The 14,843-nt window shown below is 38.0% G+C and overlaps 1 protein-coding gene across 2 annotated transcripts in view; it reads right to left on the bottom strand.

The window, feature by feature from the left end:
* The window catches only part of P3H2 (prolyl 3-hydroxylase 2), a 151,394-nt gene that overhangs the window by 98,093 nt on the left and 38,458 nt on the right, over positions 1-14,843 (bottom strand). The gene's annotated exons all lie outside the window — the stretch shown is intronic.

The raw sequence follows: 14,843 nt of genomic DNA, 5'->3' as shown, positions 1-14,843 counted from the left end.
GTTACATTGGTAAATTCTACAAGGCATGGTTCCATTTTTAAGAGCAAAGGTAAAGGTTTTTTTTTTTTTTTTGACAGATCAATGAAGAAAAAATTCAAAGTAATAATCTTGGATTACTCAGATATTAAGGCTTTGGACAAAATCAAGAAACTTCTTTTAAAAACTGGGTATATATAAAATCTGTTTAGCTTCAGAGTTTTGAACATTTTGATGTGACCATTTTGCTGAAATAGAATCCAATGCCTGAAACAATGCCTGAGAAAACTACATGGGTTTTGTAAAAAAAAAAAAAAAAAGCTGGAAATTTTTGCTCTTAAGCAGCTTTTGGAGGGAGGCATCAAATTCACTGAAATTCACTGCTTTTCAGGTTCTCCAAATGCCTGAAGGTTAAGGGAAAGAAGCAGCTATTTAAAAACTACAGTAACACTACCACTAATAAACTATAAAGCTAAATCCTAACCCAAGGCATCTATTTTTAAATTAGGCTTAAGATGTGTAAGGAAGTTCATATCTAACTTGTAAGTCATTCAACAACCAAAGCTGCCAAGTTTCTGAAAGTTACAAGTGAACACAAAATCTATTCAAGCTCACATATTAATTTTGTGGGAATTAGAGGTACCATGAATGCCAAATCAGAAAAATTTCCTGGATATTTTAAACAGTCAGTGAGTCATGGAAGTATTTCCCTCTCACTTGCTCTAATTCCAGCATTTTTTTTTTTCGGTAGTTGTGCGTGCTTTTGGTCAAGACATCATTTCTCTGTTGTTAAGTAACTGAATGATACGTTGTACCTTAGTCACAATAGCCTAATTTAGACTATGATCTCTATTTCCTGAGATGTAGTATATCCCCAAGGGACAAAGCAAAGATTTTACACCAAACTATAATTTGTGCCATTTTGTCCCTCTGTCTCACAAATGGGTGAATCTGATTATAAAAACTTGGGAGTTTTTTCAGAGTGGATCAGAAGCCAAAATCTACCTATTTTTTTTTTTTCAACGTTTTTTCATTTTTGGGACAGAGAGAGACAGAGCATGAACGGGGGAGGGCAGAGAGAGAGGGAGACACAGAATCGGAAACAGGCTCCAGGCTCTGAGCCATCAGCCCAGAGCCCGACGCGGGGCTCGAACTCACGAACCGCGAGATCGTGACCTGGCTGAAGTCGGACGCTTAACCGACTGCGCCACCCAGGCGCCCCTCAAAATCTACCTATTAACATGTTAGCAATGTAGGGAACAGGAGAGAGGGATGGCAGGAATGATTACCTGAACATCTTGATTTTCCTATGCTATACTGAGTTCCTGCTTCATTCCTAATGGTAGGACTCTTAGCACATCCAGTGCCAGTGTTTCTTTTTTAAAAATTTTTTTTAAGTTTATTTATTTTATTTTGAGAGAGAGAAAGAGCACAAACAGGGGAGAGCCAGAGAGAGGGAAGGAGAGAGAGAATCCAAAGCAGGCTCTGCACCATCAGTGCAGAGCCTAATGCAGGGCTCAAACACATGAACCATAAGATCATGACCTGAGCTGAAACCAAGAGTCAGATGCCCAATGGACTGAGCCACCCCAGTGCCCCAGTGTCATTGTTTCTGACCATGAGGCATTCATAAAGGCATTGGGCTGGAATCAAAAACAAAACTAAAAAAGCTTCTTTCACTGCTTGCCTTTCTTCTTACTTCCCCAACAATTGCCTGACAATCTCTTATCCATTTTATTTCCTTAGGCCTTAGGACGGCACTCACATAGTATGCCGTGTTTGGGAATTTACTGTGTACAAATTTCAACTGAGGGAGATGTGATGTTTCAAAAGGACACATATTTCATTGAAAGGCTGATGAAAGGAGCTTATGGGTAGATTTCATTTAATGCAATATGGTTCTATGTCCTTAATGAAACACTCTGGTGATGAGGTGGGCGGGCAGGCAATGGCTCAAGGAAAGGTCAGGAATTACAAAGACCAGCAGCAGGATGATAGGAATGCAGATCTAACCACAAAATTCAAAGACAGAAATACATCACCCAGTTTATGTTTACCAACCCCTCCTACTGTACGTAAACAATACTAAGCCTTGCAAAGTCTAATTCCACAATGTCCTACAAACCATTTCTTGTTCTCCCATCTTCTACTTGAGGCCACCAGTACATCTTACTCTTGTCTCCTTCCTAATCATTGGGCAAAATAGTGCCTAATGAGTAAATATACTCATGTATCCTTCTCTTGAGAAATCTTTAAGGATTTCTTATTGTCTTTGGAAGAAACAGAGTATGATGGAATGAAAACAACATGTGTTAAGATTCATGCAAGTATGGATTTGAATCCTAGCATATCACCAATTGACCTTGGGCAAGATTCTTAGTCTGATAGGCTTCAATGTTTTTTTCCTTTGGTAGAACAGAAAACAACAACTATTCATGGTTGTGAGAATTACATGACAAAAAAAAAAAAAAAAGAAAAAAAGAAAAATGTCAAAATGTCTGGTGTACTCAATAAATGGCAGACTTTCTTTTTCCTCAAGGTCCTCCATAATATGCCAATTTTCTTTTCCAATCTCAGCATACTTTTACTTCTCAATGTGCACTAAGAACAAAATGATGCTCTTTTCCGCAAAATTCTCTACCCCACCCACCCACCCCCTCCCTCTCCCCCTTCCCAACCCCTCCCTCTCCCCCTCCCCCACCCCCTGCCTGGAATGTCCTCCAATCCCTCATCACAGGGATCCTGTCAGTTGTATTCAAAAGCTTCTATCCTTCAAAGTTCAACTGAAATACCATCTTTTTATTCTGGAATCCTTCCTTATTTCCTTGAACCTTAACCTTTCCCTGTGAAGCTCATAGCTTCTTAGGTTTATCTGTCTTTTGGCACTTCCTAATTCTGTGTCCTATGCCATAAACATACACACATGACATATCATATCTCCTCATGCCATAATCCTTGATACAAACGTCACCTTATTTAACTCTCTAGTCTCAAAATGTTTTACAGGCCATAACCCATTTAACAAATTCAAATGAATAAATAAAATAATTTCTCACTCCCAATAACTAGCTCTAATACCTGAAACCCCACAAGCCATATATCACCCATTGTTCTATCACATTATGCAGAATAGCTATATTTGTATGCCATGGACTTGATAGGTTTCCAATAATACTTACTGATTAATGGTATGAGTATCATGTGTGAGCATTAAATTTTATTTTACTATTTTTAAATTTTTTTTTAATGTTTATTCATTTTTGAGAGAGAGAGAAACAGAGACTGATTGGCGGAGGGGCAGAGAGAGAAGGAGACAGAATCCGAAGCAGGCTCCAGGCTCCGAGCTGTCAGCACGGAGCCCAACGTGGGGCTTGAACCCATGAACCGTGAAATCATGATCCGAGTCAAAATCGGATGCTTAACCAACTGAGCCACCCAGGTACCCCATGGGCATTGCATATTAAAGCAAAGCTAGACTATCTGTGTTGAAATCCCAGCCCTTCTGCTTACTATGTGGCTTTGGGCAAGTTACTTAATCAGTCTGTACTTTGTAATTTGTAAATTGGGGCTAATAATAGTATCTTGCTCCCAGTTGAGTCCTTATTTCCATTATTAATACCAACATCTCTTATATCTGTAAACCCTACCTTCCACCCCAACCATCAGCAATGACTTCAATAGGGAGCAAGACCCAGAAGGAATGTACTAGTGAGAAGAGAATACCAGCATGAGAGAATACCAGAATAGGTACGTGAAGGCAGGCATAGTTGGAACCATGTGCAAATCCTATTGCATAATTTTGTTTATGTTTAGTTCTGAGCTTCCATGAAGAGGATCCTTTATTTGTTTAAGGAAGTTATGTCAAGCTATTCTGTTAGGGTAATATATTGGTACTAAACCACATTCTCCAAGGGATGGTTTGTGAAATGGCTTATTTTAAAGTTAAGAGAACTACCTTTACAGATTGCTTCATAACCCATGAAAAATGTGCCATGTATGGAATGTAGCTACTGGTAAAGGACAGGCTGCTTCTAATTAGTCAGTGAGAGACAGTCTGCAGATAGCATGAGATGGGAAGTAGTCAAATGTAAAACAGTAATTCTGACATGAGAGACTCAGAATTAATCACTTCCATGTCTGAGCCTAGAATCCTACTTCGCGGGATGCCAAAGGCAAAAGCAAATGTTTTGGGGACAAAGGTATTTTGCTAAACTCTTGCTCTGGTCCGTGCATTTGACTAGTATATTGTAGTACTAACAGCTGTCCTCTAGCAGACACTGCTTGACGGAAAAAAAAAAAAAGTTATTTTTAGAAGTCATATTTGCAGTTGCTTCCAGGCTTCTGTTTTGCATTTTTAAACTTGAAAAGTTCTGATGGCATGTTTAATGTTCTATTAAATACCAGGTATATGTTTTATTAGAGATTCAAATAATAACGTTCCATTAAAGTTTCCAACCTTGATGTTCAGTGACATACAAATGTGCCCAAGTCTCCTCCCATCCATTGTCATGATTGTTTTATTATAATTAGTATTACTCATGGAGTGAATGAAGCTTGTGTAGCGACCAGCAGACACTCTCTGAGCTGCCTCTAAAACTCAAGCCCCGTCACCCAAGGAGTGTAGGGAAAGAGACTGAGGAGAGAAAAGCAGAGACCTTAAAGAAGACTTAACTATTTTCTGCAAGGAAGGAAACTGAGGTGCCTCCATTCTTTTTTTTTTTTTTTTGTGATGAGTTAGATTTGAGACTGCTTATATATTCAACTACACAGTTGACTTTAAATTTACACAATTAAGTTTAAACTGACCCTAAATAAACATTAAAACAAAATAAACTTAGAATAAACATTCTCAGTAAGAAAATTCTAGGACACAATTAGGTCATTTGGTTTCTGATCCTTTCTGAGGTGTGAGTCACGAGACAAATCAATGCTAGATGAGCTGGACATGGATATTCAGAGAGGGGAACAGACAGTTTTAAACAGGCACATATTTTGTAGCTTGATATAAATACAATTAACAGCTCGTGTATATTTCTAGTCTTTGTGCATTCCCATATGTATATATTTATTTGACCTCTCTTTATTGAGATTCAGAGTGTGTCTGGCTCTCTGATAGGCACGAGGAATAGGTACAGGGCAAGCACATTCCCAGACTTCACTGAAGTAACCATCTAAATGTATATATTTTAAAAACACAAAGATTGTCCACATTTTAAAAAGATAAAATTCTGTACAGTTTTGTAAATCCCCATCCCCCTAAATTAACACAGTATCTTGAGCATGTTCTTGGCAGAGGGAAGTAATAGGATGCCCATGCCTAAAAACCCCTTGTCCCAGAATGCAAGATGTCCAAGGTTTCCAGAAGAGTATTATGGCCTCCATTACAGAATCCAATTTCTCCCAGGGTCAGCACAGATGTCAGTATTTCAGAGTTTGTCTAGTTGTTCACTAAACCTACATCCTTTTTACCCTGGGCACAAAGATAGAGTATATTTCTCAGCCCCTTTGAATTAATTGTGGCCACAAGACTGACTTAGACAATGAAATATGGATGCAGATGTTTTATGCCATTTCCAGCCCTGACCCAGAAAAGCCTCCCATGTAATTGTGGACTCTTTCTCCTCTCTTTACTGGCTGACAGATGTCAATACCCAGAATGACCTTGAAAGCCATTTGTTGAAGATGGCTGAGGAAAGTACTCCCCACGACCACCCACCACCACTTGAATTTTAAGTGAGAATAATTCTTGTTGTTTTAAACCACTGATATTTAGGAGTTTCTCTTTTATAACAGCCAGAGTTATATCAATAAAGACACAGAGATTATTTTTTCTGTACCTACGCCATTCTAACTGATGGCTTGCTCGTTCTTGCTCTCCCTCTCTTCAGCCAAAACCTTGGTCAACACAGCATTTGAAAAGAAATATTGTTTTTTTTATAATGCTATGTCCTTAATTTTATATAAAATGCCCACACAATATTTGATTGTCATATCTGCCTTTGTCACCAAAGGCAAAAGCCTTTTTGGGTTATTACAATAGCTTCCATCCATCTTCCATCAGTCTGTCCTCCTGCGATCAGTTTCACAAATCTGACAGTCAAATTCCTTTGCTTAAAATCATTTAAGACCTACCATCTATAATATAAAATTCTTAATATGCCGTTCAAACTCATTCACAATCTGGCTCCAACCTATATCTCTGGCTTTGTCTATTCAGAGCTTCCAAAAAACAAAAAAACAAAAAACAAAAAAAAACCATAGAGCCCCTCATCTGTGCTTTCGCTTATGGCATTCCACCTGTCTAGAATGTCTTCCAAATGCCTCCCCTTCTTACTTTTCAAGATCCAGTTCAAATGTCACTCTGGATAATGTTTTCTTTGACAGTCACTAACTGAAGAGTAATTCTCTCCACTATATTTTCAAGTAGTTTATCTTTACATTTAACTATAAAGTGTGTGAGTGTGTGTGTGGGGGGGGGGGGGGTTGTAGATGTCTCCATTATCAGATCCTTGGCTCTTAGTAGACATGATTGGAGTCTGAGCCATCTTTTCACCCAGCACAATGCCTAATATATGGCATTCAAGAAGTATTTATTGAACAAAAAGTAAAGGAAGAGAAAAGAGAAAGAAGAGAAGGAGGAAGAAGAAATACAAATTATTTTGAGGTTCTCTCTATATTCTAGAAACTTGAGGTCCATGTTTCTTCCACAGAAGCAAAGACACAAATACTTGTGTGACTCTATATCCTTTCACTAGTTATTTCCCTCACTACCCAAATAAATGAAAAAAGAAAGAATTAATGACACAAAAACTCCTAATGACAAATCCTCAGTATCCTTTCCATCATTCTGTCATTTCAATCTCTAGGGTTTTTCTTTTGGATAAGTAATGATTTTGCATTACTCTCTGATATTTAATGTTAGTCTACATGTGGGATGGACACATTTACCTACCATAAGTATATACTTATGATTCTTCCCACCCATAAGTATCTGATAAAAAGGTTCCTTTTTAACTATTTGTGAAAGATGTCTAAGATAAATTTTATAAATCACTTATAAAATCCTTTCTCAGAACTTGAAAGAGAATATACTGTCAGCAAACATTCTGAAAGATCTTTAAGAAGGAAATTAACCTAGTTGAACTGCAACAAGCAATTAAAAGTAAATCAACAGCTAAATAACAAGAATTGGAAAAAAAAAAAAAAACAGCTAAATAACAAGAATTGACAACATTGTCCCATCCTCTGAAACATTATAAAACTCCAGATACCATAACCAACCCTACTGGTCACTCTGTGGGTCCCCTGTTGTTCTGCCCACACTGGGGTGTACTCTTCCCTGCTTGTCACTCTGTCGGTCCTCTGGTGTTCTAGCCACACTGGGACCCTGCTGGACACACACAGATGTTGATGGGAAGTTAGCTTCATCTTTTTCTCCCACAAAAGTTGTTTGGTCTTAGACATACCAGATTTGGTAAACTGGGCTCACTCCAAACCCTAACTGACGTCAAAACTGAACTAGTTCTGGGGCGCCTGGGTGGCGCAGTCGGTTAAGCGTCCGACTTCAGCCAGGTCACAATCTCTCGGTCTGTGAGTTCGAGCCCCGCGTCGGGCTCTGGGCTGATGGCTCAGAGCCTGGAGCCTGTTTCCGATTCTGTGTCTCCCTCTCTCTCTGCCCCTCCCCCGTTCGTGCTCTGTCTCTCTCTGTCCCAAAAATAAATAAACGTTGAAAAAAAAAATTGTATAAAAAAAAAAATAAAAAAAAAAATAAAAAAACTGAACTAGTTCCTATTTTTTAGCATTTCTCAAGACCTGGCAAAGCCACATAGAGTAATACTATGTACGAGATTAGTTTTCTTTGGAAATCTATTGCTTGATCAATACAATATTCCTGGAAGGAAGATACACAGACAGGGCTGTTTTATAATGGGCAGAGTTGCAATTTCCTGAATGAGAAGTCTCATCACTTAAAAGGATCACCTATGCCTGCAAAATGAAATAGAATAATAAATAAATAAATAAATAAATAAATAAATAAATAAATAAATGGGTTATCTATTTTGGTCAGGAGGATGACTGAAATTTGCTGATCTGAACAATGCATTATTTTTTCTTTAGCAACAATTTTCGGTTCTCCTACTTACTGATGCTTTCACATCCAAAAAATTGAAATTAAAGTATAATTTCTAAGACTTTTATCAGAAAAAGTTCCAAATATTTTTTTTAAAAATCAACTGATTTAATCCCTTATTATGACTTTATAAACCCTTGCTATATATGCCATCCCATGCCCAATGGTATCCTGAGAAACTATGGAAAGAAGGTACTTCATGGTGAAGAGGTCAGTGGCACTTTAATTATTCGTTCCAACAAAAACTCCATTCTCTGGTATATTGTCTAAGACAGCTTAACCCATCAGTGCCTTCAACATAATAAAAGCTCAAAAAATATTTGGGTGAATTAAGGAATGAATATCAGCCTCAATGTGGTTTGGCCCCAGACCCTAGAGTAGTACCCTCTAGAGAAAATACACCAAGAAGAACAAGAAAGTCTACGGTGACACACTCTTGGCTTCTCTTCTGGCACATTGCTAAGACTTTGGTTTCCAATGAAAGGAAACTGCCACCCTCAAAATGGGGTTTAATTAGCTCACCAACCTCACTGAGTTAGCACCTTTTGACTTTCACCAATGTCAAGGCTAGAGAAAATTGAGGATACACAGTCCCTAGAAATCTGTTCCTACTCTCAAAGTAGCTATTACATACTTGATGGGACATTTTAAGCTCCTTCCATAAATAAATGTCCCCTTCACCTACCCTAAGCTCCAACCCGACAGAACTTCTTCCCTGTAAAATTTGCAACAAGTTCTTTCCTGCTTTGCCAGTCTTTATCCCTGTATGTTAAAATTCTGCGTCTCTAGAGGTGCCTGGGTGGCTCAGTTGGTTAAGCATCTGACTTCGGTTCAGGTCATGATCCCACGGTCTGTGAGTTCGAGCCCCACATCAGGCTCTGTGCTGACAGCTCAGAGCCTGGACCCTGCTTCAGATTCTGTGTCTCCCTCTCTCTCTGACCCATTCCCCACTCATGCTGTGTGTGTGTGTGTGTGTGTGTGTGTGTGTGTGTGTGTCTCAGAAATAAACAAACATTAAACAAAATTTCTAAATTAAAATAAAATTAAAAAATCTGTCTCTCTTTAATGACTGAAATGGTCTGGCACTTGCAACCCTCAGAGATCTAGCAAAAAAGAAGAGCCAACAAAGAAGATAGAAAACAGTCTGTCAAAAGAAGGAAATCTAGCAAGAATAAGAGAAGGGAAACCTAGAGAAGTTAGGGTTCCAGATGCAAGATCATGAAAGTGAAACACTGCTGTCAGGTCAAGAAAGCTGGAGGCAGATAGCTGACCATTGGCTCTAGCTAGATGTGGACCACTGAGGACATTTATGAGCACCATTGCAGTGTGGTGGTGTAGCCAGAAACCCAATTAGGATGAGTTGTGGAGAAAAAGGGGGAAGAGGCAGAAGAGACAGCAAGACCAGACAAGTTTTGAAAGTTGTGATATTGGAGAAAAAAGTGAAGCCAAAGGAGGTTTATTGTTTCAAGATGGGTGCTTTAATGTAGGTTTATGAACCGATAGCAATCACCTTGTAGCTATAAATATACTGATGATGCAGAAGTTAAGTAAGTAAATAAATAAATAAATAAATAAATAAATAAATAAATAAAATTGCAAGCATGAACTCCTTTGGAAAGCAACAGGGAAGAAGCTAGATCCAAGGTATTAGTCAAAATTTTAACCTATTAATCTTTATAGAGATTTATTTTACTTTATTTTCTTTTTTTCATATTACTATTACTACTACTATTATCATTATTATTGAGATAGAAAAGAAAGCAGCATGTCTATATACCTTCAGAAGCTAGTGGGCTGGAGGAATTGATGGTGAGAATATGAGATTACTCTCATCTGATGACATCTATCTCATTTTTTTAGAGGTCATCGTATATTACAAGCTGTAGAAGAGGTTCTGGAAGGTATCTGGTTCAATTTTTGTCTTGCATTTGGAATAACTAAGTCCTAGGAATATCAAGTTCCTAAAGTTACAAAAATTGAATGTGTCCTCTGAAGGAATATGCATGATTTGCCTTAGTCATGCTGCCTCCCCTATTCTTCTCCAGCATAATCAAGAGCTGTAACCAAGAGCACCCAATCCAAGGAGGGAGTGCTAACAGTTACAGCAAGGAGGCAAAAGTTTACAAGATAAAAAATCCTGATTATCTACATAGCCATTTCTCCTCCCCACATTAAACACTCTTATTTCTAACAAGCCATATTAATAGCCAGTCTTCTCAAAAAAGTTATCTTTAGTAAAAACACATTGTCTGCCTGAAGCAGGAATTTCCATCACCTCAAACTAGCCTCAAATTCCATGCTTTTGCTATAGCTTTATGTTTTACATTTGTATGTTGCCCTCACTTCTTTAACTTCTGTTAATTGAGGCCAGAGCAGAATATCACAATCAAATTATGTATACACTGCTCAAGGTCTTTTTAAATGATTTAAAAGCAGAGTAAATTATATCAAGGAAAATAATTTATTGGAGAAACTTTAGAAAGTAAAATCATCTTGGCTCTAATTCTGGATTCTAGAACATTTTTTCCACTAGCTTCCAAGAGATACATCAAATCTAAGTACCTAATTTCCTCAGTAAATTCCAACATGTTCCACAATGACATATTTGCACTGAAATTCATGAACTAAGCAAAATCCCATGACACTGGCTTTAGCTATCGTGATTTGTTTTAGGCATCCAGACTGTATCCAAATGTTTACAAAGTAAATGCTGAAATAAGTGTCCTCTGAAGGGCTTATACTAATTTCTAAATCCTTCTATTATAAACCACAATAAACAGGCTTTTTTCGTACTAGTCCCTAAAAGGAATCTTACATCTAGAAATACTGAATTAAAATATTCAATAATTTTTTTTCCTGGCAAATCAGTTAAATCTACTTACAGTTCTAGGGACATATAAATCCAGTCTACTTCTATAATTCCTAACTAATCCTAATCAATGGGCAAATGTTGGTTGAAAGCTACTATGAATTTTTATTAGAAAAGTCAAAAATAGAATAATTTGATTTATTCCAAATTATCCCAATGAGAATTTTAAAAGCACTACTGGGCTATTTCACTACTTTCCATTCCAGGAAAGATTATAGTTATCATCTTCTTGTAGTATTCATAGGTCTTTCTAGGCACATAAATGTTGCAACAAACAGTTGCAAACCTGAAAAAGTTATCTGAGTGATTAAAAAGGTAATTTATTTTTCTAGTATTTAAAATTTATTTCAAATTAGTACTGGGTAAATCTTCTCATCTCAGATTTGAGTTTGGGTGATGATTTAAGGAACAATGGTGAATTAGGGAAAGTATGTGCAAGGTTAATATCCTTCGCCATAAAATAAATCCTATCATATAGCAATGAGAAAAATAATCAGGGGTTCCTGGGTGGCTCAGTCAGTTAAGCGTCCAACTCTTAGTTTTGGCTCAGGTCATGATCTCACGGTTTGTAAGTTTGAGCCCCACATCAGGCTCCTTGCTGACAGTGCAGTCCGGAACCTGCTTGAGATTTTGTCTCTCCCTCTCTCTCCCTCTGCCCCTTCCCCTCTCACTCTCTCTGTCTCTCTCTCAAAAATAAATAAATAAACTGAAACAACTGAAAAAATCAATACCTCAATAAAATGGACAAAAGACAGGAACAATGATCAATAAACATATTTAAACATTTTTTTTAACGTTTATTTAATTTTGAGACAGAGAGAGACAGAGCATGAATGGGGGAGGGTCAGAGAGAGGGAGACACAGAATCTGAAACAGGCTCCAGGCTCTGAGCTGTCAGCACAGAGCCCGACGCGGGGCTCGAACTCACAGACCGCGAGATCATGACCTGAGCTGAAGTCGGCGGCTTAACCAACTGAGCCACCCAGGCACCCCAATTTTTAAAGATTTTTCATATTGATAATCAAAAATGCATATTATGACAAGATGAATTTTTTTATCCATCAAATTATCCCAGTTTCTTTTACTTAAATATAATCTAGAAAGCTGGTAGTAATTCTAGGAAACATGTCTCAGCTGCTGCTGTTTAGAGTATTAAGTGGTACCAACTTTCTCAACAATGATTTGGCAATGTGTTTCAAATGCCTTAAAGTGTGTGTATTATTGATTTAGTAAGTCTACTCCTAGGAATGTACTTTAAGGAAATGATGAGAAATGAATATTTAAATAAACCAATGAGCATTAAGCAATATTTACGAGAGTGCAAAATTGTACACAGCTCAAAGTAGAGGAAGTGTTTGTTAAACACATTATAATACAGTCATATGATAGTTACATTACAGCCATTTAAAAACATAAAGGTTTCATTTTATACATTTTTAATTAATAAAAGTTAGAAAAAAACCACGCACCATATGATTCAAATTTTGTTTAAATGTACATATGTATTTAGCGGAAGTGTACCTAAAATGGTACATATTGAAGTGTTAGGAATGGTTAGGTATGGGAGATGATGTTGAGTGAGCATTGATTGCTTAATTTCTTAATTGTACTTTGCTTCTCTGTATTTTGCAGATTATCTGCAATGAACATGTATTATTCCAAAAAAAGTAAATATTATTCTTAAGCCACTATTGTAACAGTCTCATATCAGAGTGTCTTCCTGTACTATTTTTAAGCTGCACTTATATCACTCTGCAAACAGCAAGAACAAAATCACATCATATATACAGAGACAATATAAACAGTAGCTTATAATCAACCCTGTGGAAGGCTGATTATCAGAATTTCCATTAACACTACTGGAAAGAGAGATCTAGAGTTCTGAATGGAGCGTGGGTGATGGTAAATGGTCTTTGTTAAAAGGATGCATACGTTGCAACTTATGAGCTGTGCACTTTTCTGTGTGTACGTTATCCTTCAATGAAAAAGATTAAAAATATTTCCAGCCATTGAATGCTGGCTATTTCCATGCAGGCTCACAGAGAGTTAGAAGGAAGCCCACGAGGTCACTCACCCTAACCTCTCAGCCCACTTCTTCAGAGCTACAGAGAAGAGATGCCGCAAAGGCTTGGATGTCATTCCACTGTCAGATAGGTTTGATAAAACCTTATTTTTCACAATGAACCACAAACAATATGCCTTTTTTCAACTTCCAGTCAAGTCTGAGCTAATCAACTACAGACATGCTTGACTGTAGATGCTAAGAGGATCATCAAGTGCTGAGGCCCGGCATGCACTCCTTCATCTGGCCTGAGAACTGTCGCTGCCCCCACAGCTCTGGTGGCCGTGAATGAAGGACGATGACAGCAGCGTGGCCAGAAACTGTGGTGTGGTCAAGAAAAGTAGGACACATGCAGAGTGGGGCCAGAATGTCTACAGCTTCGCTGATGGCAAACTGAATTTCTGTTTCAAAGCCAGTGGTGCAGTGGCATATGGATGCCCCACAAATGGGAGCGAAGGAAGAGGTGCTTGTGATAGTGGAAACATACCTCACATGAGCTACAAATAAGACTGTTTGGTGAATCGTATCTGCAGATGTAGGAACCTTGCCTGAACTTTTAAATTGACAAACAAAACTTACAGGGAATATTGTTGAGCACAGTTTACTCTTTGTGGATGGATCAGTTATTGAAACAGATCATAAAATGAATGTTTATCATTAAGTTAAGAAACACTACTGCACAGACAAAAGACAGGACACTTAACCTACAAGTTCGGACACTAGGGTTACTCTCGAATCTCCACAGAAAAGCTATGTTACTCGAACTAAAACATTCCATCTTCTACTGTTTCAATTTATTCATTAAAGTATAATTGGACCACTTCATCTTAAAATCTCACTCATTACAGGGAGTCCAAATCTAAATTTAAGCACTATGATTCTAAATTTATAATCTCACACTTATGGCTTCCCTGTAAAGAGAAAGAGATGTCTCACTTTTCCAAACACAATTTAACTCTCACATTTACAAGAGGTCTATCTGTATGAGTATTCTAGAACAATCACATCTCATTACAGCGACAGGGGAAAGATGAAAAGAGACAGTGGTGCACAACTGAAGGCAAGCTAGTGTCTCCCTAACCAGCATCTCTTTTGTCAACTCTTGTTCCATGTCTTTTTCTCTCCCTTCCTCACACACAGTCTTAGGACCCTTCTAAAATAAAGAAAGGAAAGATGTGAAAGTAAACAGAGAGACAAACGTACACAGAGCATCAAACTCTCAGACAAGTAGAATGACTGATCACAATCACTTCCTTCTAAAACTTCCTCTCCTCTAATTTTGCACAAGCTACTCTCCACTCACACTGAATGAGGACACCAGACAAACAGCACTTCCTCCAGATACCGCTCATCCACTCCGCTATCACTTGTTAGTCCATAATGTGGGCGATCCTTTGACAAATACAGAGGTAAAACAGAGAGGGACTCTGTACCCAAGGACCTCACAACCTAGCAGTGAATACCAGAACGTGAAACAAGTTACTGTCATGCAAAGCAGAAAAAGAATCAATGCACTAAGAGGAGGACACAAAGGAAAGCATTCTTCCAACTTCAGGGGTCAGAGAAAGCTTCCTGAAGGGCCTTAAAGAAAAGGTAGGTAATTGAACAGATTTACCCATGTAGACATGGAAGGGAGAGGCACCAGGAAGAGACAAGTAGGAGAGAGACTGGGCTGGTACTTAGGGTACCTGAAAAGAAGTAATGGAAGATCAGGCTGAATGATAGGATGGGTCAGACAAACTCGAGAGCCTTGAATTCCAGGCTAAGGCAGGCAGACTTATGCCGTAGAGGGATTATTACAGATT

This window comes from Prionailurus bengalensis, chromosome C2 (genome assembly GCF_016509475.1).
Source record: "Prionailurus bengalensis isolate Pbe53 chromosome C2, Fcat_Pben_1.1_paternal_pri, whole genome shotgun sequence".
Classification (NCBI taxonomy): Eukaryota; Metazoa; Chordata; class Mammalia; order Carnivora; family Felidae; genus Prionailurus; species Prionailurus bengalensis.
This window is presented reverse-complemented; position numbering and strand designations above follow the sequence as displayed.